The sequence below is a fragment of the Sciurus carolinensis genome, chromosome X (genome assembly GCF_902686445.1).
Source record: "Sciurus carolinensis chromosome X, mSciCar1.2, whole genome shotgun sequence".
NCBI lineage: Eukaryota > Metazoa > Chordata > Mammalia > Rodentia > Sciuridae > Sciurus > Sciurus carolinensis.
This window is the reverse complement of record NC_062232.1, coordinates 5,300,925-5,318,422: the sequence shown is the minus strand read 5'-3', so window position 1 is coordinate 5,318,422 and position 17,498 is coordinate 5,300,925. Positions and strand designations below refer to the sequence as shown.

General features: G+C 52.5%; 1 protein-coding gene across 5 annotated transcripts in view; it reads right to left on the bottom strand.

The window, feature by feature from the left end:
* Positions 1-17,498, bottom strand: part of Tbl1x (transducin beta like 1 X-linked) — a 189,276-nt gene that overhangs the window by 154,458 nt on the left and 17,320 nt on the right. For 2 of the 5 annotated variants that reach the window (XM_047536122.1, XM_047536125.1), the window contains exon 1: positions 10,985-11,064. The exons of 2 other annotated variants lie outside the window; for them this stretch is intronic. The gene's annotated coding sequence lies outside the window, so the exon portion shown is untranslated. Of the gene's footprint in view, positions 1-10,984; positions 11,065-17,498 lie in introns of those variants that run through there. One more of the 5 variants, XM_047536124.1, reaches the window with a different exon arrangement.

Below are 17,498 nucleotides of genomic sequence, written 5' to 3'. Positions count from 1 at the left end.
TTTTCAACCCTAGGAAGGGCAGACAGCCTCCCATCACTTTCCGGGTATTTCGGCCACAAAATATTGCCGACATTCATCACTACTTCAAAATTGCAGTAGGTAGAGGTGAAAGCTAGTGCTCTTTAAAATGGTTACAGAGCACACAGGAGAACTGAAAGCAGGATCCGGAAGAGGAATGTGAGCACCCAAGTTCACAGCCGCCTTATTCACCAGAGCCGAAGGCTGGAAGCAGCCCAGGTCTGCCAGCAGATAAGTGGATGCCCACAAGGCCATCTGTCCATTCCACGGACTGTTACTCAGCCTTAAAAAGAAATCCTGGCACCTGCCACGACGTGGGCAAGCCCCAGGACATTCTGCCACGTGAAGTAAGCCAGTCGCAAGAATCAATCAATACTCTATTTTTAAGAGGTCCCTACAGTGGTCAAACCCAGAGACAGAAAGGAGAAGGGGGCTGCCAGGCGTTGGGGGAGCAGGAACAGCTCTAAGCAACTCAGCAAGACCCTGTCTCCAAATAAAACATAAAAAAAGGGCTGGGGAGGCGACTCAATCTTTAAGCACCCCTGGGTTCAATCCCTAGTACCAAAAAACACACCGATTCTGGGACTCTGAGGCTTTGCTAGGCTGCTACGAGGAGACCATGCACAAAACAAAGCACAGCAACCAGGAGGTGAAGGACCCGGTATAAGAAAAGGAGATGATAAAGAGCCAGCCCGAGATTGTTCAGTCGTGGGCACAAAGACTGCACTTATGGTCACGGTGCGGGAACCAGCTTCCGTCCTCAAGCCTAGGGCTACTCTGCCATCGGTGTTCTGGGAGAGAATCCTGGGCAGCAGGCTGAGTCCCAGTGGAGACCAGATGCTGCCCAAGGGCAGAGCCGTCCCAGGCCACCCCTTCCCACCCAGCTGGAGCAGAGGCAGGGGCAGGACCTGGAAGCAGGGGGACCACAATCGAAAGTTCCCAGAAGAACTGGCACAGGACTTCTTTTAAGAAGGCTCAGACTCCCAGGTGACACCCCAGGGCTCAGGGCAAGAGGGTAAAAGCAAAAAGCAGAGGAACCTTTCTTTGAAGAAGGAGAAAGAAACAGGGCCACAAGCTACTCGATCCAGAACAAGGTCTGGTTTTGCTTTTTTATTTTTTTATTTGTTCTAATGAGTCGTCCATGACAGTAGAAGGCATTGATGCATTTTGACAGATCAGACATAAATGGAGTGGATCTCTCATTTTTCTGATTTACATGTTGCAGGATCACATGGTCATGCAGTCACACATGCACATGAGTCATCATGTCTGTTCACTCTTCCTGCCCCACACCCTTCCCTCCCTTCACTCCCCTCTACCTGATCTAAAGTACCTCTTCTCTTTCCTAGCCCCCCACCACTGTGAATTAGCATCCACATATCAGAGAGAACATTCCACTTTGGTTTCTTGGATCCCACTTTAAATACTGCCTGGAGCTTCAAGAGTGAAGAACAGAAGCCAGGAAGTGCGAGTCTGTCTTCCCCTATGAAGCCTACCCTTTCTACTAAATCCCAAACCACACGACCTTGCTGAGCTCACCAAACTCAACCTGGGTTTCCAACTCGCCACAGGTGGACACTTTATGAAGGTCTTTTCCTTTCAAGGCGAGGTGTCGACAGCCCCATCAGGAGCTCGATAAGAGCAGGTCTGCGGAGCGGGGAGCCCAGGAAGTGGATGGAGGGAGGAGGAGACGGGGGCCCTGGGGTGCAGCAGTCGGGGCACTGCTCCCCAAGCCCAGGAGCTCAAACCGGCTTCTCCCACAGTGGGCAGCAGGCAGAGTCCTAGAGGACAGACCACTCAGGGCAGGCTGCCTGCACCAGGTCCCTAGGAATTACCCTGCGGTTGCCAGTCCAGAGACTCCGCCCAGCTGGGCACAGGAGCAGGAGGAGAGACCCAGCCGCCACCCCTGCCGCTTACCACGATGAGCAGAGGCCCAGCTCTGCTTGGAGACAAGCACCAGCCCTTCTCGGCCACATATGTCCCCTGGCCTGGCCTGGCCTCCAACACAGCGTGGTCTCACCTGCCATGGCATCCTGACCTGAGTCACTGCCAAGTCTTCTGCTCAGACCACCTACCAGCCCCCATCTCTCCCTGCACCATGTGCCCCAACTCCCTCCCCGCCCATTGGTCTGCCCATCCCACACACTGGCCACCTGCCAGCCACAGGGAGCCATTGACATATACAGTAACACTGAACGGAACTCAAAATCCACTCCGTTGGCGGTGCCAGCCGCATTCCGAGGGCCACATACCGCACTGGACGTCACAAAAGGAGCCCATCCCTTGTCCTCATTAGCCTGCCCTGCTTCACACTCCAGCGCCAGCTTCTCAAAGGTTTTGGCCGGTCTGGGTTGTTCTTTCTTCCTCCTTGTTAGTTCAAACTAGTTCAGCTGAGCTCTCCAACAGACCTTACCCAGAGCAACTTACTACCCCTAGTACAGCCTGAAAGCCCAGCTCCCCTCCAGAGCAGAGGGTCCCCCCACCTCCCTGACTCCCTGGAGCAGAACCCCAGTATCCCTTAGGAAAAGCCAAGACCTTCACGCTAGATCACCTCCCGGCGGGGCGTTTCAGGAGCCCGAACGTCCCACCGCCACCCACCTCCTGTCTCTCAGAGGCAACCCTCTGCCCTCTCCTTTGCCCAGGCTAACCCAGCCCTGCAAGATCCTCCATCTGCAAGAAACGCAGCCCCACACACCGCCCTCCACGGAAGGGTGTGCCACCAACTCCACCTGCTCACCCGCCGCTCCCTTCAGTCCACCTTCAGCCCACTGCAGATGCCTCGCTCCTACCTGGAAAACCAACATGGATTCTCCAAGTCACCCGCAGCCTCTGTCGGCTAAATCCCGCCGCTGCCGCTGGACGCTGCGGGGCTCAACCTCTGCCCATTGCTCTGGACACTTTTTAGGACCTTTCAAAGACACACTCTGCTCCAGCTTTCTCCCTGGGAGGGCTCCTCTCCCAGGGCATCTCACAGACATTTCAAACTCCCAAGCCCAGAGCTCCCTGCCCCTTCCAAGCCCACGGTGAATGAAATCGACTCTGCCCCTGTGTCCTGCAGCCGAGAGACCACAGTCTCTGGGGGAGAATTCTGGTTCTATTCATTCTAACACTGGGGGCCCTCAAGAAACAGCTGCCAAATCCAGTCCAGCGGTTCTTGGTCTTCAAGTGTGATCTGACTGCTTGGGGTTGTCCGTGCATGCGTTCCAGTTTGTGGCTACATAAAAGGAGGGTGTGGGGCGAGGATACTTGGAGCAGGCGGCAATGGAAACCAGGGACAGACGAAACAGTTCTTGGGTGAAGGCAGATCACAGGCCCAGCCCTGCGCTTCCACTTCAGCAGCCAGGGCCCTCATTAAGAACACGGCGTTCCCATAAACTCCGCTCCTACCGAGAAACATTCCAGGCCCCGGAGATCCAACCGCCGTGTGCCCATCTGCACTGAAGTATTTTTAGCTCTTGTCCCAGTAGGGCAGGAGAAACAAGAGACTTCTCACTCTACGACTCTCCTGGCAGCATTTAAAATAGGTTAGCATGAAAAATTACCTAGGCTGTCACGGATGCTCTTGATTTTTAATTTTTATTCCCTCTCCATCGCACTTCCACGCCGCACCCCCACCAGGAGCGGTCTACATTGGCCTCCAGCTCAATGCTCCCAGAACTCAGGAAGAACAGCGGGAGAAGGCAGGCAGCTGTCACGGACATCGCGGTCACTGTGGAAACCTGTCTCTCTGTACGCACATCAGAAAAGAGGTGGCTTCCAGGAGGACCCAGACAGGACTCCAAGTCACCACCTGCTCTGCACTCAGGAATGACCTTTCTCCCAGAAGCAGCGTTAGGAAAATGTGCTCAAGTTCCCAGCAAGGCTGCCAAGACCTTTCAGAGCCCATGGCATAACGGAATTGTCAATCGGCCACGAAAAAGAGGCAGGTGGTAGACCCTGCGGGGGCAGGTGCGCATGGTGGCTGCATACGAGTGTGTCAACCATGGATGATGCTTCTGCAGGCAGATGTGTTCCGCACACCAGGGACAAGGTGGCAACTGAGGGGCAGCACTCCCCTGCTCTGCAGGAGAGCTCCCACCCAGAGGAATGAACTCAAGATCAAGGGGTGGGCTTCCTCCTCGGTATGCTAAGGGGCACTGCCCCAGAAGCGCCTTCAAGAGGACCTAACAAGGATGTCCCCTCAAACCCCAGCTTTGCCTCCTCCCAGCTACGGGCCCTGCCTACACCTCCACACTGACAGGTCTCTGCCACCGCCGGGGGGGGGGGGGGGGGGCTCTGGGAATGGGGAAGAAATGAGCTGCGAGTGAGAGGTCCTGCTGACTATGCGGATGAAGTCTGCGGAGACCCACACTGGTTCTGCAGAGGACCAGAGGGGAAACCGCACAGGTCTCCCTGGGCAGTGAGACTCTGCTGTGAGGGTCCCAATGCGCTTCGCAACGAGGAAGCAGCCACACAGGATAGGTGAATACTGAGTGAGGCTCTGCTCCAACAAAACTCTGCGTGAGCTGCTCTTGGAATTCCACATCACTTTCAGCTGTCCCCAAGTATTCTTTTTTACCACCATTTAAGCATATAAAGCCACTCCTAGGTGGCCAGCTGTACAAACCCAGGTGAGGGGCCGAATCAGGTCCCTGTCTTAAGCAGGTCAGTCTCCAGCTCTGGCTGCAAGATGGTTTTGAAATTGGATGCTAATGTCCTTTTTTCAAGGGTCCCAAGGGACGCTTACCTTTACACTGCTGACCCTTGAATTCCCTCAGGCTCTGTGGAATTCTAAGAATGCATCGAGGCACAAATTAGCGTGAAAAAACTTTCTGGAGTTTGGAGAAGTGCCTCAACACCCTAAAAAGCACACGTAGGCTTTGAAATCACGTGGGCCCACCCACGGCCACTCCGCTGGCAGCTGCACCGGTCAGAGGTGCAGGAGCCCATCCTGGTCACTGCCCTGGTCTGTTTGCCCACTTACAAAGCAGGAGGCATCTCTCCAGTGACACTCAGTGTCCAGTCAGCTCAAAAGCTCCTAGCCTACTACTGCTCCGCAGCAGAGAAAAAACAGGCTCTCAAAGAGGGTCCTGGTGACAAGTCAATCCTGATTACTGCTGTCCTCTGCCCTCTTCCAGGTGGGGTTCTACACCCCCGAAGTACAGTGTCAGATGTCAGCCTAGGGACCTGACGGTGGCAGAGGGCGGCGCAGGTTCAAAGAGCAGAGAGAGTCACCAGCAGGGCAGGATGCTCAGGTTTCCCCTGCTGGCAGGTGGACTAGGAAGGGGACCGGTTCCACCAGGGCTGCCCCTCCTCCAGCTTTCCTGAGCCTCTGACTGTCTCCACTCTGTTGTCACCCATGTTGCGGGAGGCTCCTTGGGAGCATGTTTCTTCTCTCCCTTGTGCTGGTGACCATGCAGCACTTACAGCTCCCAACAAAGATGCCTTCTGATCAAGCGGAAACAGCAGCAGAAGATGGCTGTCCCTCTAACACTTCTCTGGAGATCTCGGCTGGCCAGGTTTCGCACCTGACGTGCAAGTTCAGGTGTTCCTTATTTCAACCAAGGACCGGGCCAATCCCCCCAAACTCGTGGCAAAACTGCTGAGTACTAGCAATGACCAAATGACCACCTGAACGTCCTCAGCTCTTAGAAAATCACTTTGACCAGACACGTGCTTTTGGGTTACAAAGCCACACTTCCTGAAACAGAAAGCCGTGCCTGTTGCTCAAAACCATGTGCTCTGCAAGCAGGGGGCACTGACCCCGAGAAAACGCCCCTTGCAGGCTCCCTCACCGCTCTGCGCGGACCCCCTGGGTGTGTCCCCTCATCACAGGGGGTAAAGGATGAGCTGATGGGAGACAGACAGGGGCTTCGTGCCTGCGCCCGCCGAGTGGCCACCTTTACCTCTGCTGGTCCCCGAGAGGCTGTGCCCTGCCTAGTGTTCCTGCGTGTGCACACGCTATCTTCTAACCCTGGAACATGCTCAGCCGGCCACTTCTTCCTCTGGCTCCGTTTTGCTCTGCTGGGGGAAGGAAGGAGTCTGACCCTGGGGAGCGGAGACGCTGCCCACACTTCCTCCGACGCCAGCCTCGGTTTCACTGTCCCCGTGGACGCCTGGTTCCTGACTGTGCGGACGCAAGATAACAGGCAAGAACACTCTCCCTGGAACCCATCCATCTGAAACTGTCAACTCCACAAGATAAGTCACCCGGCAACAGCCCGGCTCTGTCACATGTGGCGTTTTCAGAGGGGTGCAAAGCGAGGTTCCACCTTTGTTAGACAGTTTACTTGGGGCTCTGAATCGCAGTGCGTACCACTCAGTTGGTGCCTGGAGCCCCGGACACAATGTCTTTGGTACCACTAATAAACAGCTGGGCAACCGACAAGAGCACCACCCATTTCAAAACCTGTCCATCGATGCTCACTGGCTGTTCCCCTTCGCAGTCCCGCCCATCCCCGCCCCAAACCCCCAGCTAGGCCACCACCAATCTGCTTCCTGTCTCCACAGACAGAGCCAACCCTGCTTTGACGCTCCGTCCCAATGCCTCCTCTGTAAATGTGTGACAGGCTCCCCGGCACCCACGACCTTCACAAGCCACTTCCAGGTCTGGTCCTATCTCCCTTGCACAAGCCAGTCAGCGACTCTGGCTTTGGTTTCAGAAGTCACGCTGGCTTCTAGATGCTTCTTCACTCACTGGCACTTCTCAGCCCCCCCACCCCCACCCCGGGCAAAGCAACTGTACTCACTGCTCAGCCAGCGTGGGTCCGAAATCCTGGCTGGCAGGTGCTGGATGACGTGGCTGCAGGACGGAGATGGAGAAGAGCCACCACTGCCCCACACCGGGAGTTACAGTCCTTAACCATCTCCAATCTCATCACGGTGACAGCGAGAGGTGTGGAAGAACCTCACCCTGCCACGCTTCCTGTGGATGTGGAAGCGAGTCTGTCCTGAGAGGCGTTTCCCACTCCAATCTCCTGGAGGCAGGTGGTGAGCAGGGCCACAGACCCCAAAGGGAGGTCTCCGCGGAGCTAATTAATACCAAACACAGAACGGCGATCACTGAAGGGGCAGGAAAAACACTTCATCCATTAGCAAAATAAATAACATATGGACACATTTAAGGACGTGAATCCAGGGCAAGCGATGTCAGGTCGCAACAAGCTGGGTCATGTGAGTGTTCATTTTACAATTTTATTGTTGTTCTTTCTTTCCTGGTCATCGGTATGCCTAAAACTAATTTCAGTGTTGGAGACGAAGGGAGCATGCCCCGCACACAGCGTGAGTAGCCAGGCAGCTGGCTTTAAGGGTGGGTAACAACTTTCCTGTGCTGCTCTCACAGCCACCTGGGGCTCAAAGAAAGTCACAAACGAATCCATGCAAGAACAGGTGAGGAGCCAGAGAGAGTGGCGCATGCCAGTCGTCCCAGCAACTCAGGAGGCTGAGGCAGGAGGATTGCAGGTTTGAGGCCAGCCTGGGCACTCAAGGAGCCCTTGGCTCAAAATTTAAAAAGATCTTAGGATGTAGCTCAGTGGTAACACAGGTGAAATCTAAGGAAAGTCTGCAGATTAGTTTACAGCTTGGCACCAGGAATGAGTTCCTGGTCTTTATTCTCTTCTCTTCCAGGGACTTCAGTCTTTTTCTTATGGCCTTCCACTGATTGTTTGAGGCCCACCCACATAATAGAGGATCAGGTGCTTTACTGAAGGTCTACTGATTTCATCGTCAATTACAACAACTCCTGGTGTTTCACCAAATCTAAGTACCATAACCCAGCCAAGTTGACACACAAAATTCATAATAATTACAGCAGCCACAGACAATTCATAAATAAGTGGGCGTGGCCCTGTGCCAAAGAACGTTGCAAAAACTGGCCGAGGACAGAATCTGGACGTGGCCCCACAGGCCGCAGCTGGCCGACTCTGCTGTAATGCGCCCTCCCCTGCGATGCCAGCTTCAACTTTCTAAAGCCCTGCAGGATTCCACCCGCCTGCTCAAAGGCTCTTAATGGCTCCCAGGGCTCAGAGAAAGGGTCCTGTTTCCCAGCCCCACTTCTCAGCTTAGCTGGTCCCTGGGACAGCCTACCAGCAGGCTGGCTCCCAGTTGCCACCAGGAGCCCACTGTGATTTCTCCACTCCAGCCCAGCCCATCTGCCCTCCAGTCCAGGGCCTGTCCCCTGTGGCCCCAGGGCTCACAGCAGGCAGCCTACAGGGCCTGTGCTGCGCAAGGCAGGCTGTGTGTCCTGCATCCTGCGTCCTGGTCTCTTTCCACTCAAGGCACCGGCACCTTCCTTCCAGTTGTGACAACCCCAGCTCCAGCCGGTCACTGCCAAAGCACAGGAGGAGAATTTCAGGGCATGCACATTACATCTGAATGGAGGTGAGGAAACAATGCGCTCAGCTGCGGCTCTGCCTCAGAAGCGCGGACCCAGCTCTGCAAGACACGGCTTCCACACAACTGACCTCACGCGGGCGGCGGCAAGAACAAGTTCCTTCTTGCTCCCCACAAACACAAGGACAGTACCATCCACGCAGCCCGCAGGTCTGGGGGCAGCTACGATATGAAATGAGCTCGACAATGACCACGGGAGAGGAAAAACCAGTCAAGATAGGACACCATCCACCCAGAGTCCGTCTCAACTTTATCCCAAGATTCTTCTAAGCAATCCTCCAGTAATCTTGATTCTTTTCAAAAAGCTTTCGGAAGGCCTTGACCAGCAGAGACTGAAGGAAAATAGATGGTCCCCGATGCTCCAGGGGTTTTCTACCCATCTATACTCGTGGAGCAATTCGAGGGCGCGGGCAGCGTTAGGCACAGCAGTGGGAGCAAGACGCGGCCGGCGGGAGCTTCTGCTTGACTCTCCACTGGCTGCGGTGTGCCCGGGTTTCTGGACGACAGGTCCACGTGAACTGGAAAAAGCGGGAGGGGGAACGGCCTGCGCCCAAGACATAAAGTCCACCAGGCAGGGGGAGGGCAGGTGGCAGTAACCGTAACCAACCTGGACACACACTGAGTGACGTCACAGGAAGGGCCAGATGTCAACCCCACGGCTAGCCACCTGTGCACCATGGCTACCATCCTGGACACCACACAGTTACAGGAAACAACGTTCTCCAGGCGGCTCCCAGAGGAGGCTGTGGCCACGGAAGGAGAAGTAAGGGCAGGAGGAAGAACCTCGCATGCAAGAATGTCCACCAAGGCAAGGGCAGGGCAGTCAAGTCTGCTGTCCTTCCACAGTGACCCGATGCTCTGCAGGACACATGACAGAAACTTTCCTTCCACCCTAAGGACACCTAGGGACAGCGGTAAAACAGCAGCACACCTGGCACCTGGCGGTGTATAACATCAGCTTCATGACCTTACCTTCCTGTGCGGAGGCCAAGGCATGCTGAGGCTGAAGGGACTCGCCTGGGGAATTCCAGAGCCCAGGGTCCTTTCCTCAAGGCCAGGGGCAGTCCAGAGAGGAACCCCTCGCCATGGTCCTCAGCGTCTGCTCCCTGCCCTGTAATAGCAGAGAGAGCAGCCCCGGGTGCACACAGGTGACCAACAGCTGCAGGAGAACCGGGGCCCTCCCACCTTGCTCGGTGCACGTCTGCGGTCCAAGCCAGCAGGCGCCACTCTGCTAACTGCTCCATGTTCGTGGGATCGGCTTTCACTACTAGTACCCAGGCTGGCGACACCTCTCGCAATGCTCACTGCAAGGTGACACAGGAACAGAGGAGCTGCTGGCCTCGGCACACTCGCACGGTCCATCAAGGACAGACAGCACAATGCCCGCTCTGTAATGAGGAAGCAGGGACTGGGAGGCTTCGGATGTTGCTCAGGCACACGACTGGGATGGAGGGGGCAGAGAGGAATCCCAGGGGCTGCCTGCAAAACCTGTGGACCACCCCTCACTCTGTGGGTCTCCGCTGATAACACGCTGATGTCAAAGGACACACACTGTTTCGAGATGACCGTGCGTGCCAATGTCTGAGAGTCTGCGTGATCATCTTGGCCAACTCGTGGCCGACACAGGAAGCAAAAACTTCTCTAACTTACGGCCACTTCCAATGGCAATAGTGATAGTGCCTTTCCTTCCCCAGAGTCACAAATGTGACTCTTCCACGTCTCTTTCCTCCTCTTCCTCAGATCTACCCCTAAGGAGCTGACCACTGCCTGAACCAACAGTTATCTGGTCACTAGATTATCTAGACACTCTTCACCTCAATATAAGGTCACAGTCCAATAAACCATCCACACTGAAAATATCCTAAACAGAAAATGCATTTACAACCCCAGAGCTGCTAATGAGCCTGGCTCAGCAACACAGCCCACTAAGGTGTCCAGCACTGTGATTAAAATTCAAACTCCGAAGTTAAGTTTCTACCACACGCATATCACTTTCGCACTAATGCAGAGTCGAAAGCTCGCACTGGAAACATCACCAAGAGGGGAACCACGTGCTTCGCGTTCTGCCCGGGAGAGGTGCAACGAGAAGCACAGGAATCGTGAGCCTTTAGGAGGGGAGGCTGGTCATCTCCAGCCAGCCCACAAGGCCCCTGACCACTGAAGAGGGCTGGGGAACCAGCGAGAACCTCGGAAGGCTTTGCCACACCACATCAGCTTCAGGGGCCACGGCTGGCCATCGGTGAAGCTCAGCCTCAGCCTGTGAAGCGTGGGCCTCGGAGAAGCCACGCGCTCCACCGGCGTGCTCCCGCAAAGGACCACGGAGCAGCCCCACGCAGGCCCACAGGGGTCCGGGTGGCCCGAGGGCACCTACCTCTGCGTAGGCTGTAGATCTGCCGCCCATCCTTCCCCAGGAGCGTCCCTTGGAGCCAGCAGCGAGCCCAGGAAGTCTAAGGTGGGAAGAGGCCAAGATGGGAAGCAGCAGTCTGTGCGGGAGCACCGTGGCTTCTAGATCCCTCCTCTCAAGGGCGAAGCAGATTCCTGCTCCAGCTAGAACTCCATCCACACCACCTCACACTCAGCCACCCAGTGCACTTACTCCACATGCACCTCGAAACGTAGCCCCGTCCCATCTCCTTCTCTCCTCCTCAGCAGATGAAGGACTTACGGAACACCCTGGCCCGGCTCCCTGGTGGCTGCCCACCATTTACCAAACCATCTGCAGGTGTACGTGTTGCTGAATGACCGACCTAGAGAGAAGAAACCAAACCATTGCTCCAATAAAAGACTAAAAACAAAAACTCAATCTAACAAGTTTTGAAATCACGTTAGCTGCAGACACTAGATGGAAAGCAGGATGCAGACACCCAGGAAGAGTCCTGGATTTAGGATCAGGCCTGGTCTTTCTACAGGCATTGTTTCCTTCCTGGGGACACTGGCTGTGGCACCTCTGATGTCACTTCACCTGTCCAGATGCCTGTCTTTTCAACAGTAGGACAGAGAGTACCCTATTTCTAAGAGTGACGGACGGATAGATCCAAGTGCAACAGAGCACAGAGGATTTCTAAAGTGAAACTAGGATCCATACACATCTGTCCAAACCCAAGAACACAACACCAATGTGAACCCCAATTTTAATGATGTCAGTGTATGGAGAGTCCCTGATTGTAACAAAATCCCGCTCTGGTGGGGGCTGCTGTGCATATGGATGGACAGGTATCTGTAGGAAATCTCTATACCTTTTGTGCATACTGCTGGCTTGACCAGCAGGTGCAAGACCTGGAACCACAAAGTAAGAAAAAATCTATTTAAAAGCTTTGAGAGGATTGTGTTCTATGTATAAGCAATGAACAATAGAAAATAAAATTAATAAGACACCATTCATGAGAATTAAAAATAATACATATACAATGGAATATTACTCAGCTTTAAAGAAGAATGAAATTATGGCATTTGTTGGAAAATGGATGAAGTCAGAGAATATCATGCTAAGTGAAATAAGCTAAACCGAAAAGACTAAAGGCCGAATGGAATGTTTTCTCTGATATGCAAATGCTAATTCACAATAAGTGGGGGGTTAGGGAAGAATAGAGTTACTTTATATTAGGTAGAGGGGAGTGAAGGGAGGGAAGGGGTACGGGGTAGGAAGGACAGAGTGAAACAGACATTATGACCTCATTTACATGTATGACTGCATGACCCATTTGATCCTGCAACATGTACAATCAGAAAAATGAAAGATGACACTCCACTTATGTATGATCTATCAAAATGTATAAATGCATTCTACTGTCATGTAGTTAATTAGAACAAATTAAGTTTTTTTTTTTTTTTTAAATACATCTGATATTTTAAAATAAGAATCACAGCTGGGCATAGAGGTGCAGGCCTGTAATGCCAACAATTCAGGAGGCTAAGGCAGGAGGATCTCAAGTTTGAGGCCAGCCTCAGCAACTTAGCGAGGCACTGTCTCTGAAAATAAAAAGGGCTGGGGGTGTGGCTCAGTGGTAGAGCACCCCTGGGTTCAATCCCCAGTACCCCCACGTAAAATAAAACAAAAGTCACAAAGAAGTGCTATCATTACAACTTAAGTTCCACCTCACATGATGTTCCAAAATCCTAAACCACGACCTGTCTCCCTTATCAATAAGGGTGTGTAGAAAACAAGGTGAGCTTCCATTTATGAAGAGAGATGACATCAGGGCCCATCAGCTGTTACAAAGTGGAACTTTAAAAGTGAGTGTCAGTCAGCTCTTCATTGCTGTGACAAAATACCTGAAAAAACCAACTTAAGGAGTTTATTTTGGCACATAGTTTCCCAGGTTTCAACCCAAGATCAGCTGGCTCCATTGCTGAGCCTGTGGTGAGAAAGAACATCATGGCGGAAGGGCACGCGGCCAAGGAAAGCATCAGCTCATGGCAGCCAGGAGCAGAGAGAAAGAGAAAGGGGCTGGGAACAAGACACACTCTGTGAGAGCACAGCCCAGTAAGCCGCCTCCTCCGCCAGGCCCCACCTTCCAACGGCACCACAGGCTGGGTGGGGACCAAGCTTTTAGCAGGTGGCCTTTGAGAGACATCTGTGATCCAAATGACAACACATCCTTTGGACAGGATTCTTTTACTTGCATGTTCTGATACAGTCATAGCCACTCAATCAACCACCCGTCTGTCTGTCATTCAAAAATACATGAAGGGCTGGGGGTGGGGTTTGGCCGCAGAGTGCTTGCATCACAGGCATGAAGCTGGGTCCAGTCCCCAGGGCCAAAAAAGTGCATCCGTGACAGCAGGAGGGAGGACAGAAAGCAGACGGCAGGTGTGGACCCTGCAAGCCAGGAGCCCCATGGCGTTCATACTGGGCTCTGCCGTCTCCACGGAACGTGAACAGCCTTCAGCCCTCCCCAAATCACTGCACCTGAGGGCTTCCCCTTTCACCTAAGGTATTTGCACAAACCAGACTGCTTCTGGAATTGACCTACATGAACCCTAGATAAGAAGAGGGAAGTTTCTTTTGGGTTCTTAAAAATGGACCCCACTTGGGCAGGGTTGTAGCTCAGTGGTGGAGCGCTTGCCTAGCACATGTGATCCTCAGCACCAAATAAAAATAAACAAATAAAATAAAGGTATTGTGTTCATCTACAACTAAAAATAAATTTTAAAAAAATGGACCCCACCACACGAGACACCACCCACCATTTATCAGTTGCCTGATTCCAAGGACAAGCAGTCCCATATTAGAGGGCAGCCATATGTTTCTCATCCATCCTCCAGCAACCGGTCCTGCAACCCAGAAATTTTAAATGCAGGACTTCAGTTTTCAGCACTCCGACCAAAAAGTGCAGAAGTCATGAAGTTCATTCTCATGACTAAAATCCCACCTCACGCACACCACTGACGCCACCTCATGAACTCAGCAATCTGTTTAAATACCTCGGTTCCTTCCCGTCCCCGCCAGCATCCTAACAACCACCCGGCAAGCATCCTGATGCCAGTGACTGGCTCCCATCAAGGGTCAAGTTATATTTCGGATGAGGGGCAGTGGACTTTTTTCTCAGGAAGCACAGAAGATGCAGCCTGTCAATCTCGTTTCCAACTGTCCTGGGTGGAGACCTACCAAGCTGATAGGATGCAGCAACTTTTGATCAAAAAACAACAGCTTTTGCAGATGTGAAACATATTTAAAACTGAAATGCACAGGGAGAACACAAAACTCCCCTCCCTTTTCAAGAAAGAGTGCAAATCCGGCAGGGCTAACTCCCCTGGGCGCTTCCTGAGCCTCCCGCTTTCTCTCTCACTAATGGGCAATCTCTGCCCCAGCCTCAGGGGCCAGGCACTTCATCATCCATGCCTCCCTGGTGGTCCTGGGGCTGCCTTATTCAGTCCTGCTCTGCTTTTATCATCCACAGGCCATCTCCCCCTTAAGACACCTGCGCACCAGCTCCCCCCATCCCCTCAACGTGTGATTTCCAGACACAACAATGACAGACACCCTTATGTTAATGTTGACTGCTTTCAGATCCGCAGGGTCTCTCTCAAAATGCAAACGTGCACGTGTGTTTACACATATGAACTGTGCCGCGGTATTCAGATCTCCTAGTTGCAAATTTACCGATTTGCTAAAAGTTATTTGTAGCTCCAAAATCAATACCCTGGCACTTTCGTTCAAGGACTTTCACAGAGAGGCCAAAAGCATGACGCAAGGCAAGTGGTCCCAGCAGAGGTCAAAACGAGGTTCGTACTCTGCAAAGCAGTGTCCCTGGCACAAAGCCCCAGGTCCAATTCCCAGCACGGGGGGTAAGAGGTGGCATCCTTTGGGCACACTATGCATTGCCATGTTTGTTTTAATTTTTGTTCTTTCTGTACATGATTTTGCTGTACAAAATGAGCTCCAAGCAGGGCACTGTAATGCTACCTAGTGTCTAAGCACAAGAAAGTTGCAGAAAATCTGTTTGCTAGATGAGGTCTCCTGTGTGTGCCTCCCGAGCAGGTCAGCCAATCCATCAACGGAAGCACACATACAAACAGGCGCCCAGAGAGCAAGGTCGCAGACCAAGTGACACAAACACATTGTGACCAGAGGTTGAAGGAGCCTGATCCGTGTTCTCCCCACAGGCAAGGCTTCCTATGAAGTCACACACACAGAACGTAACTGCCCTACAGCAATGTGACATGGAGACTCAGTCGAGGTAATCATTGCCACGCAACCTTAAAAGACCTGAACCCTCCTGCTGTGTTCGTATTCTAGAGACATCCTTGGAGGACGGCCGCCATCAATCAGCTCTCTTTCCTCACCTTCGTCCCTGGCTGTATTCCTTTCATCCTTACCTCCTAAATTATGGCTAAACAGTCCGATGGACTGGCCACCCTGCTCTCTGCCCGCGGCTCTGTCTTACAGGTCAAATTTGGTCAAAAAAACATCAGGAGTAGCCCCAAATGGAAAAAGCTGGAGCCAGAGAGAAAGAGACTGTAGACCAAGGATGGCAGAGATAACTCCTTTCCCTCCGCTGGCTGATGTCTCTGGAGCCCATCGGCCACACCAGGTGTCCCCAGATTTCAGGACAAGCTTTAGTACTTGTCTCCCATCTTCTAAGAGGGAAATGGATGGAAAAAATGTAGAACGCAGGGCTAGCAGCAAGCGCTGGTTACGAAAGCCGCCCACCTGCTAACGCCTTCTTCCTGTTTTACAACTCCTGAGACCAGATGTGGAAACATTTCCAAGAAAGCGAACAAGCAACAGGAAGACTGGAGGTAGGCCTTTCTCCTGTGATGTGGGGGATCCTAACAGCAAACCAAATAGCTGAACGCGGCTTCTCCCGGGGAGAATTCGTGGTCCTAGCCCAGATTCTCAAAAGAACAGGAATACCAAGCAGGAAGGAATCTCTGTAAAGGACACCAGTACCTACTTGTATGAATTCACAAGAGACCGCCAATTTCCAATGAGAATTCTCAAGTCAAACCTACCTACCTTTCTAACTTTCGGTGGTGCTGGGGATTGAACCCAAGGACTTCAATGACCACACATTTAGGAATGCCAGCTCTGAAGTACAGCAGCTGGAAAGTGTAGCTCAGTGGCAGAGGACACTGGCCCAGCATGCATAAGGTTTGGGGTCAATCCCTAGCACTGCTACTTGCAGTGGTAAAATTGCATATGGTGCAACCCAGTGGCTAAAGAGTTGTCTGTCAGCACTTTGCAGGGAACACTGTGGATATGTGCTGGCTTTGGGCTGGGGGCGGATCTCAGTGGTAGAGCTCTTGCCTAGCATGTGTGAGGCCCTGGATTTGATTCCCAGCAAGACGGGAATGGGGCAGAGTGGTCACCAGAGTAAAGTGGACAGAAAAATAACCTCTCCACCAAGCATAGAAATTTCTAGAAAGTATTTGGGAAAGTGGGGCTGAGACCTATGGTACTGAAGAGGTAAGAGTCCAGTGCATCTCTCTCAATTCATTGCACAAACCTGCCGTGATGACTTCATCCCTGGGCGACACACAGCCCAATGCCCCAATCTGTACCGGCTGTCCTTGAATGGATGCCTCTTAACACACTCTCCGAGCTTCAAACGGCTTCATCCTTTTATGACTTCTTCCCCATCTCTCTTTCTCCCCCCTTCTCTTACTTACACACACACACACACACACACACACACTTGCGCAAGCTACTCTCTCTCTCATGAACCTTCTAATCCTGTGACATGAATTAATGATCAAAACATCTTTATACAGCCAGGCAAGAAAAAGTTCCATTTCTTTCCAAATCGCTCCCAGCTCAAGTCATTATGCACAAGGAACATTCCAGGCCCTGTCAAGTGACAAAGGTCACGCTGGTTGAGGTGGGTATTCCTTTTCCAAAAACCGTGTTGTTTTCCAACTGCTAAATTTTGGCTTTAAAAGAGGCTGGTTCATTTCCACGTAGACTTTCTTCCCCACAAAACGCATCTGGAGATGACCAAGACCCGTAACATAATGACATCTGACACTGCTAGTCCCGTCCTTGGAAAGGTGGCAGCTAAAGTGTTCACAATCTGGCTTGCTCATATTTTTTTTTTTTAATGAAGCCAAGTCCTCCTCCTAATTTAGTTCACATACTTCTATTTTAATCTCCTCTTTTACTATGTGTGAATTTCTAGGTCATCTGCTTGTCAGACACCCCAGCTTGGTATTCTAATGGCCAGGAAGAGGAAGGCAAGTTAGCAGGTTGTGAAAGACTAGCGGAAGGCTGGAGCCTGTCCCTCTTCCTGCACCTCCCAAACCAGGAAAAGCAAGTCTTGCTCTCACTACCAGGACAAGGAATAGCCCTACCATCGCCATCACAATGTGTTGCAATTAGTCGCTACTCACCATGGAGATTAAGTTTTTTACAACTAAGCTATTTCTATCACCTGCTGGTGGCACCAGGGCCGACCTAGTAATTGCTTCCCTGACGGGCTTCCTAAAAGGAATGCTGTATTTCTTTGCTGTATGCAACCAAGGTGGGAAGGGAGGAGAAGAGCTCACTCACTGCAGGACCCGCAGGACGGGCCCACAGTTGGAGGGGGTGGGGGGTGGAGCACCTGCCCTGCATGCGAGGCCCTGGGGTTGATCCCCAGCACCTTACCTACATACATATTTTTTTCCACTAC